The sequence below is a fragment of the Haliotis rubra genome, unplaced genomic scaffold (genome assembly GCF_003918875.1).
Source record: "Haliotis rubra isolate DU_JTF1 unplaced genomic scaffold, ASM391887v1 Scf992, whole genome shotgun sequence".
NCBI classification, from domain to species: Eukaryota; Metazoa; Mollusca; class Gastropoda; order Lepetellida; family Haliotidae; genus Haliotis; species Haliotis rubra.
Genome location: NW_025767737.1, coordinates 167,438 through 176,308, shown reverse-complemented (window position 1 = coordinate 176,308; position 8,871 = coordinate 167,438). Strand labels below are relative to the sequence as shown.

The 8,871-nt window shown below is 38.6% G+C and overlaps 1 long non-coding RNA gene across 1 annotated transcript; it reads right to left on the bottom strand.

Moving 5' to 3' along the window:
* Positions 1-5,787: 5,787 nt before the first annotated feature.
* Positions 5,788-7,170, bottom strand: LOC124265760. Its single transcript, XR_006895529.1, has 3 exons — positions 7,025-7,170; positions 6,579-6,740; positions 5,788-6,052 (listed from the first exon to the last, which is right to left on the bottom strand). It is a non-coding gene; the product is annotated as an uncharacterized LOC124265760 (long non-coding RNA).
* Positions 7,171-8,871: the final 1,701 nt, after the last annotated feature.

The following is an 8,871-nucleotide window of genomic DNA, read 5'->3' as shown; positions in this document are numbered from 1 at the left end:
CACCCAGAAATCCCATGAGGATGTTCTGTTATATGAACACTTATGGACTATGGCACACACAGATATCTCATTAGAGGTAATGCCTTTATGGAATCTTCGAAGAACTTCAATTTTGATCTTGATGTCTTAGCTTCTCAATCCCGTCTCTCCTCTAGCAGCACTTTTTCTCACTCCTCAGAAGAATATGGATGCTTTATTCTGGATATAACGTATTTCTTTATACATATTAATACACCACAAACTTGCACTAATGTTCACAATTGGTTCCAACATAACTGTCAAACAGCTTTGTGTACACTATATGGCTTAAACCTGACAGATGATTGAACTTGTTGAAATTTATTTCTTAAATATTTCTTCAACTGTTTTGTTGTAATCACAATATTCATTAATCCAAGATATTTATATTCTAATGTGTCCATTTATATAGCGCTAAACTCCACACAAGGCATGCTCATAGCGCTAACAATCAATAGAACAGCACATTATTACCCCGGATAACCAAAGCTGCTTCTTAGGTGCTAGAAGGTTATAGTCACATGACTTATCCCAACGGGTACTCATTTTTCTGCTGGGTGAACAGAGGCAATTTGGAACAAACTCACTTGCCTAAGGTGAGACCACATGTATGGCCACCCATCCACGGACTCTCCATGCTCGACGTTGCTCAACTTCAACAGATTTGTGACCTGAGCTCTGTGCAAAAATCAATATCAACATTTCCACATTTGAACTGAATATCACATCCAGGTTTTGATGCTGCTCTGCAGTGGATAATGCTGGTTTTGGTTTTGTTCACTGTTAAGTTGCACTTGTTAGGCCTATCTGCGAAGGTCCGGGTTAGAATATTGATCTTTAGTAACCCATGCTTGTCGTAAGTAGCGACTAACGGGGATCGCTGTCTTGGTTCACACTTGTCATCGTTTCGAAATTGCGCAGATCAATGCTCATGCTGTTGATCATTGGATTCCCTGGCCCAGAATCGATTACTTACAGACCGCCGCTATATAGCTGGAATATTGCTGAGTGTGGCGTATAACTAAACTCACTCACTTGTTAGACCACTGATAGACAATCTAGTAGCTTTTGTAACTTTTCTTCATTGGGCGCAATGTGGACAATGCCATCAGCACATAACAGGAATGAAATGCTTATAGAGTCAATGTCTGTTCTGCACTGCAGTTAATGTATCCGCTAAGTCATTTATATACATTGAAAATAGGGTGGGTGTCAAACAAAAGCCTTGCTTGACCCCAACAGTCACAACAAACCAGTCAGTTTTGTCAGTATTCACTTTGACAGAACATTGCATATCAGAGATTGAATTAATCTCTAATATATCCCTGAAGTTCAACTTGGTGTTGCAGTTTATACAGTAACATATTTCTTTGTATAGAATCAAAGGCTTTAGCATGTCCACAACACATACATAATTAGATAGTTTTGACCTCTTTCGGTTGTGTAAGATTTTGGTGCGTGTTTTAGGTGTTTCTGGCATGATTTTCCTTGCGAAAACCATTCTGAAAAGTTGTAAGATGGTTGTCTATGCAGGGATTTTACAGATCACTGAAGTCATTCTTCCATTTCTTCATTACCTGTGCATGGTCTGTGCTGATTTCATTGTGATCAAGGTTCACTTCATTTCGTTCATTTCTGTATTCTTAATTTTCTTAAGTCTTTCCAAAATATGGATGGGTTTGTTAATGATTCAGTGAGTTAGTCTTTTGATACATTTTTCTTGTATCGTCTGTGAAGTTTATCAAACTGCTTCCTAACATTACAGAGCTGCTCCTTTAATTTTGGCTGCTGGGTTGAGTGATGGTTTGCATTTGTGGTGTTACTTTCACGTTCTAGCTGCAAGTTAGTGAGTTTAGTTTTACGGTGCTTTTAGCAGTATTCCAGCAATATCACGGCCAGCCACACCAGAAAAGGTCTTCATACATTGTACCCATGTGGAGAATCGAACCCGGGTCTTTACTGCCCAATCGAACTCTGTCTACCACTTGTCTCAGTTGTATTTCATCAACACCTTCAAGTATATCCTGCGGGTGACCGCATCGTGCACTAAAATCTCCACAGTGATATGTTAAGCCCTTATTTTGATGTAGAATTGCTACTGAAGTTCAGTAAAGAAAAATTCACTGTCAATCATTCTACTATTTCCACTCGGTGAGAGATAGCACCACACACACACAAATACACAGACGTACATCATCTTTCTCTTTACAGTTTATTTTCGTATACATAGGAATCCTTCATTATTAAAATCGTCCAATTTATCTACTAAGTAGTCTTCAACTGGGACTCCAGTTCCTCCAGATTCTCTTTAGGCCTTTTTTATATAGACTTGATCTGTTTTGTCCAAACCATTTGTAGTTTTCAATGTCTATTGTTTCTTCTTTAAGCAAAAATGTGTCACACAATCTCATAAAATCACAGTGTAAAATATCAATAACATTACATTGAAAATTGAAATTGTTCTTGAAAATTGTATTTTTTTCTTGAAATCTCCAGCGTTCCATACCAAGCTGAAGGCCCTAACACTGTTTTAACTGTGTGTACTCACTTGCTGTTCTAAGCTGTCCATTTCTGATGATGATTCTCGTTCTGTCTAATGTTTTCAACATCAGTCGTATATTACCTTCTATCATCAATTCTTCTTCAGTTTTGAAGGAGTCAATGTAGACCTTGCTCATACCTTTTGTGGCTTTCAGTTTATGTTTTCTTTCTGAACTTTGACCGTTTGCTCCTCATTTTTCAAATCACACTTGATATCTCCAGGGTTGTCACCTCTAGAGTGAGAGTTCCTGCTGCATTTGATAACTTTCGCATCTTGTGAATCAAGTGTCATGTGAATTACAGCTTCAACATTCTTCATCAAAATTGCTGTGCTTCGACATTACTTTCTTTCACAGTCCCTTGTTTCTTAACTATTACTGCATAGGACTATTCTATGTTATCATTTGTCCCCTGTACCCTGTCAAAGTATCTTTTAAATTGTTCTTTAAATTTCCCAACTTCTGACTTAATGGTGTGACTTACCAAAGACACCAAAATTGTTTCTCGATTAATTTCAAGACTCATTTCATCAATTTCATGGGTTTGACGAGAGAACGAAAAGACCTGTAGGTCTAGTAGCTACAGCAACAGCATTTAGTACAACAGTTCATTGTTCTGCTTAGCGTTATCGGAGTTGTGCAGTGTTGAAGAGAGATTTTCCGACGCTTCTGTATCATCACTGTCATTGCTTGCATGCACTTATATTTTAATTTATTGTCTAACAACGTCTTTAGTGGTTTTAGTTGGTGTTTGTGTGTGTGTGTGTGTGTGTGTGCGTGCGTGTGCGTGTGTGTGTTTGTTTTTGTTTGTGTTTGTGTGTGTGTGTGTGTGTAGGTGATGTTAAATGTTCTGAATTGCCTTCTACAACTTTAGAGTGACCCCTTTAGAGTACATCACTTTCTATCAGTCTAGACTGTATGTTTTGGCAAATATGTAGCCTATAGTCTGTTTGCAGTGAAAACGTACCGATAAACTTCACTTTAAACAAGAAAGTAAATCGAATAAAGTGAAATTAAGATTGCAAATCCTCATAATTTTACCTTGCCAACTGAACATTTAAATATCAAAATTTTATTCATCTTAGGATAAAAGTTGTTTAACAAACGATCAAGTTTCAAATCGCTATTATTAGGTTGGAATTACAAAGGTGTATGCACATTAAATGAAACACCGAGAACAAGTAGGGTTGGTCTAAGTTAACGCTCATCACGTACCGCACTACATTTGGTTCAGTGTTCCAAATACTGCACTTACCCGCTTGTAATTCAAACCAATAAGAGCGATTTGAATCTATGATCGTTTGTTAAACACTTTTATCCTAAGATGAATAAAAGTCACGTCACCAGCCAAACCTTTAATGTTTAGACATAGCAAAATAACAAGATCTTAAAACGGAAGTGATGACTCGAACAACGTTTATTTCACAAGTGAAGAGAATTTACACAGAGGAAATTTAGTTCAGCAATATTGTGACTGTGAAAGCTGTACGTTAAAGAAACAAACTTAGACAATATAAATATATTATACTTACTGAAAGAAAACTTCTTTATAATATGATGATGCGACGTTTCGGTATAGATTCTTATACCGCTGCAAAGCAAGCGTGTCAAAACACCATTCCTTATATAATATAAATACCTGTCGAAAAAGGACAGTAAAATAACTAGACAATCACATAAATACACAATGCCATTAAGACAGTGGTCAAATGTAACACAAAGTGGGGTAGCCTGAAGGTTAAGTCGTTTGCTACTCACACCGAAGACCCGGGTTCGATTCCCAGCATGGGTACACTTTGTGAAGCCCATTTCTGGTGTCCCCCGCCATAGTATTGCTGGAATATTGCTAAAAGCGGCTTGAAACTAAACTCACTCACTCACTCAGTTACAACTGTATTCGGATTTCAAGGCTGAATGTGATCTCTTTCGTAAAGATGAACTCTTACCCTTTTCTAGTTAATTTATATCATCTTTATTAGCGCTGGGATGAGTTACCCGGATATCTGGTCGGGTGGGTAATGATTTGGACCCGTTATGAGCATGTGGCTAATGGATTAAACAATGTAACATGTTATTATTTCATGGTTAACATGTTGTATTGTCTTTGAGTGAGTGAGTGAGTTACGTATTGTCTTTGAAGATATACACATAATTACAATCACGTTTGTACATAAAACATGGTGATGATATTGAACAATTCGCAATTCTAGCCTCCGAGTTGAAGAATATATTGCCTTTGTGAGTTTGATGTGAGGTATTAACATAACGGGTATCCTGGTAGGGTAGGGTCGGCTACCCAGGTAGAAAATTTGTACCCGTCCAAGCCTAATCTTTATTCATCATCATACGCTATTCTCGAATTTTGAAAGACTGGGAACATAAACACCAGTGTATATACTGGTGGACACAACAGGGCTGTAGATAATTGAGTCTGAACGAGGCAATCCAGTGATCACCAGCATGAGCATCGATCTACGCTATTGGGATACGATGACATGTGTCAACCAAGTCAGTGAACCTTACCACCCGATCCTGTTAGTTACTTCTTACGACAAGCATGGGTTGCTGAAGTCCAAACCTAACTCGGATCTTCAGGGTTCAGAAATATAAGGAGACTAAGTACTTGTACTGGGAAAAGTTCTATTTATGCAAATTAAGCTTCGTGGTATTTTGTTGGCTTAAACAGAATGATATGTGTTTAAGAAAACATGACAATAAGTGACGCGGAGAATTCGTACGTTCTAAAGGGAAGTTCATCTAACAGCACATGTCAGTTACCTTCAGTCTGTTATGTAGGGCTGGCTATCCATATAGATCATAGAGATCGAAAAATATCGATCGATTATCGACAAAAAATACTTTGAGCAAAAATTGCAAAAGATATCGGAAAGAAATTAATATATCTCACATCACTAGTGTGTGGTGACATATTTTTGCATGGATTTACAAATCAGCGTCCTTAACATAATTCAGAAACAGACCATAATTAAGTCCTGATTGTATATATTGTGTGAGAAAATTAAAACATCTTTCCATCACAAAAGTTAATGTACGATATTATCTACACACAATTTCACGTTTGATTATCAATAAATTTTTCCTATTCCCGATTACCAGTCAGTATCACCAGCCCTACAGCACATTTCAGTTAGCTGCTGTCATGGGCCAATAATATCTAGAAATCTCTTACACTCAGTGGTAGACTCCAGTTATATCTAGAAATCGGCCATGCTGCTATGCACAATTCCTCGTGGAAATACTCCAAAACAATGACCCCTTCTTTCGTTCTCTCGGTTCTACATCAAGGTACCCAGATGTCGACAAGAAGCAACGCCTGTTCACACTGTGGGTCTCGCAGGTAATACAGGTAAACGCTTTCTCTCTAATGCACTGTTGATGACATTCCTTTACGCTTGTTGTACTGATTCCGTCGTTGTTGCCATGGATACCCAGACCGTAGTATCTTGTGAAACTGTCACCATAAGATTTGCAACCTGGGAAATAGATTGTATTATCAATACGCATTGGATTGACCATAGAACTTTCCTACAGAACAAACTCGTTCTTTTTCATTAATTTTCAACATGGGGATCTAATTGTTACGTCATAGTGTACCAGGTTATTATTATAAACTACACACTCATTATATCTATCTTGTGCACTTTTGATCAAATTGTCGTTTCGCTGGGATCGCAAGTACTTTCCTACAGAGACTCAGGCCCATTTAGTGCAAATAGATCTTACTACTGATCTTAAAAACTTTCAAGTAGGGGAGTTTGAACCGTGAAGTTAAGATCGCACCCTGGTTAATGCCTGGCCCAGACAATCCAGTGACCAACATTGTGAGTATCGATCCATGCAGTTACTATACAAAATATACAGTCTGCAAGCCAGACCACCCGATCCCGTTAGTCGCCTTTACGACAAGCATGGGTTGCTGAAGACTAACCCAAACCTTCATAGTTGGCATACGGTTTGGACCGCTACTACATAAAGAATGTCCCTACAAGACTGACTTACGTCTCACACAGCTATTGTTGGCGGGATTGAAACTGTACCCTGGTACACACTTGCAGGTCTGTTTAAAGCACACAAAGTTCCTGTCTGCTGGACAGTCAGTATTAGTTGAGCATCTGGATTCAAGAGGGTTAATGCCTTTGTCACTTGTGCGGGTTGTCTCACCTGTTGTACATAAAATGTGAATCTATCACCAAAAATATTTCTCAGAAAAATATACACATGTATTAAGGCTAACTAGAACGGAATGGACTGGTCGCTAATAGCTCCGGCAAAAAAACACAATTTTGAACATCTACCACGTACGTCTATACATCTTCCCATTAATTAAATCCAGGCTTTCATGTGATACCTCCACTTCACCCAAACTCTCATCTACACCTTTGGCCTCGCAATTGACTTGAGTCTCATCAGAGTCTCACCATCACCTTCAGCAGCTTTATACTCACCCCAAGATTCACCATTACCTTGCCCACAGCTTCAGGAGGTGGAAGTTATGGAGTGGAAGCAACTGGTGACAGATGTGGCGATGGTTGTTTGGTTTGCTGTTTAACGCCACACTCAGCAATATTCCTGTTATATGGCAGCGGTCTGTAAATAATCGTGTCTGAACCAGACAATCCAGTGATCAAATACATGAGCATCAATCTACGCATTTGAGATGATAGATGTGACAATGGAATGTTGCAGGTTATAGTGGCAGAGGTGCGGCGCCTCTTATAAGCAGTATTCCAGTTATTTGAAGTCTTGGATGTATACGGCACGTACCATTTTGGATACGCGTGAAGATCCGGTCGTAAGAGGCGACTAACGGGATCGGGTGGTCATGCTCGCTGACTTGGTTAACACACATCACTCTATCTCAGTTGTGTAGACCGATGCACATGCTCTTGATCACTTGATTCTTTGGTCCAGACTTGACTTTTTACAGACCGCAGCAAACTAGATAGAAGGTTCCTCAGTGCAGCGTTAAACAACCAACCATTATGGTGATATCCAAGAGCGCTTGTATGGCGCTTGCAAACTTGATAGGGAGAACTGACCCGAAATCTCTTCATTTACTGTTGTATCATGTATAAAAACACCCTCCTCTCAACCTTTAACATCATCTAAATCTACACTTAATCACAGCATCACTACACAATCACCTTCATTTATAATCTTACTCTTATCTTCGCCATCACCCTCATCTTCTCCGTCATTGTCATTGACATTGTTAAGTGTCGATTTCCAATCTGAAACAAAAAGCTAACTTTGAAATATATACATACAAAAATACGATGTGAAATTGAAAAATAATACATATATCATAAAGATGCAGCTGTGTCCAAATATAATCCAAAAATGATGTTCCAGTGTTAACATGGAATTAGGTTCCGATGGTACTCCTATTTAAGGTGTTAAAGGAGACGAATTCTTGTTATATTTCAGCAATATGTTACGTTTCTATCTCACATTTTCAAAGAAGAAATATTTGAATGGCCAAGAATATTAACATGGCTTAGGGGATCAAGCAGCAAAGCCCCAACATATAAACAGATGACTGATGTGCTCTGAACTGGGCTATGACTCTATGCTGGATTGAATCCATCATCTAGTTCTCTCTGGAATTATTTCTTCAAACCGTGATTCCTAGTTATAACATCTGGTGATTCAGGTTGCTGATTTTCTACGCATGAAAATATACCCTTTTAATATCTCCAAGGCTGTATTTGGAACTTGTGTCGAATTTCAAGAACGTTACCGTTGTGGTTTGCTTCGTATGGAGAGTGCACGGATACAGCAATCTCTCAATCTGTTATCAATCAAAACATTTTCCGATACTGAAGTTGTTGTGTCCGTGCACAGGACATTAAACTCTTGTCATTATTTGTGACTGGGCTTGTAGTCTGTACGACATGTCTTAAGAAGAAATTGTTACAGAGTTAAAGGAACAGGCGGTAACCGCTACTAAACGTTTTACACTCAAGAAAGGGAGAGTCCTCTTGAATACACGCGTTTATCCCTTCCTGAATCAAACCAAGCAAGCTACTTCAATATGTTGAGATACTCTCGTGTGTCTTCAGGCAATTGAAGCATGTCATGATAACCTCCACTTTTAACTGATATTATTGAAATGTAGAACTATCTTGTTAATGTCGTTTACGAAATTGTCTTCTGTTGGTTACCGAGCTACACTGGAATCACTGGTAACACAGTGGCTGACGCTAGAGCCAATATACACTTCACAAATCAGTGACACTATTTCTCATCCGTTACAGTGATTATATACCTTTCATTAGATGTTATACCTGGG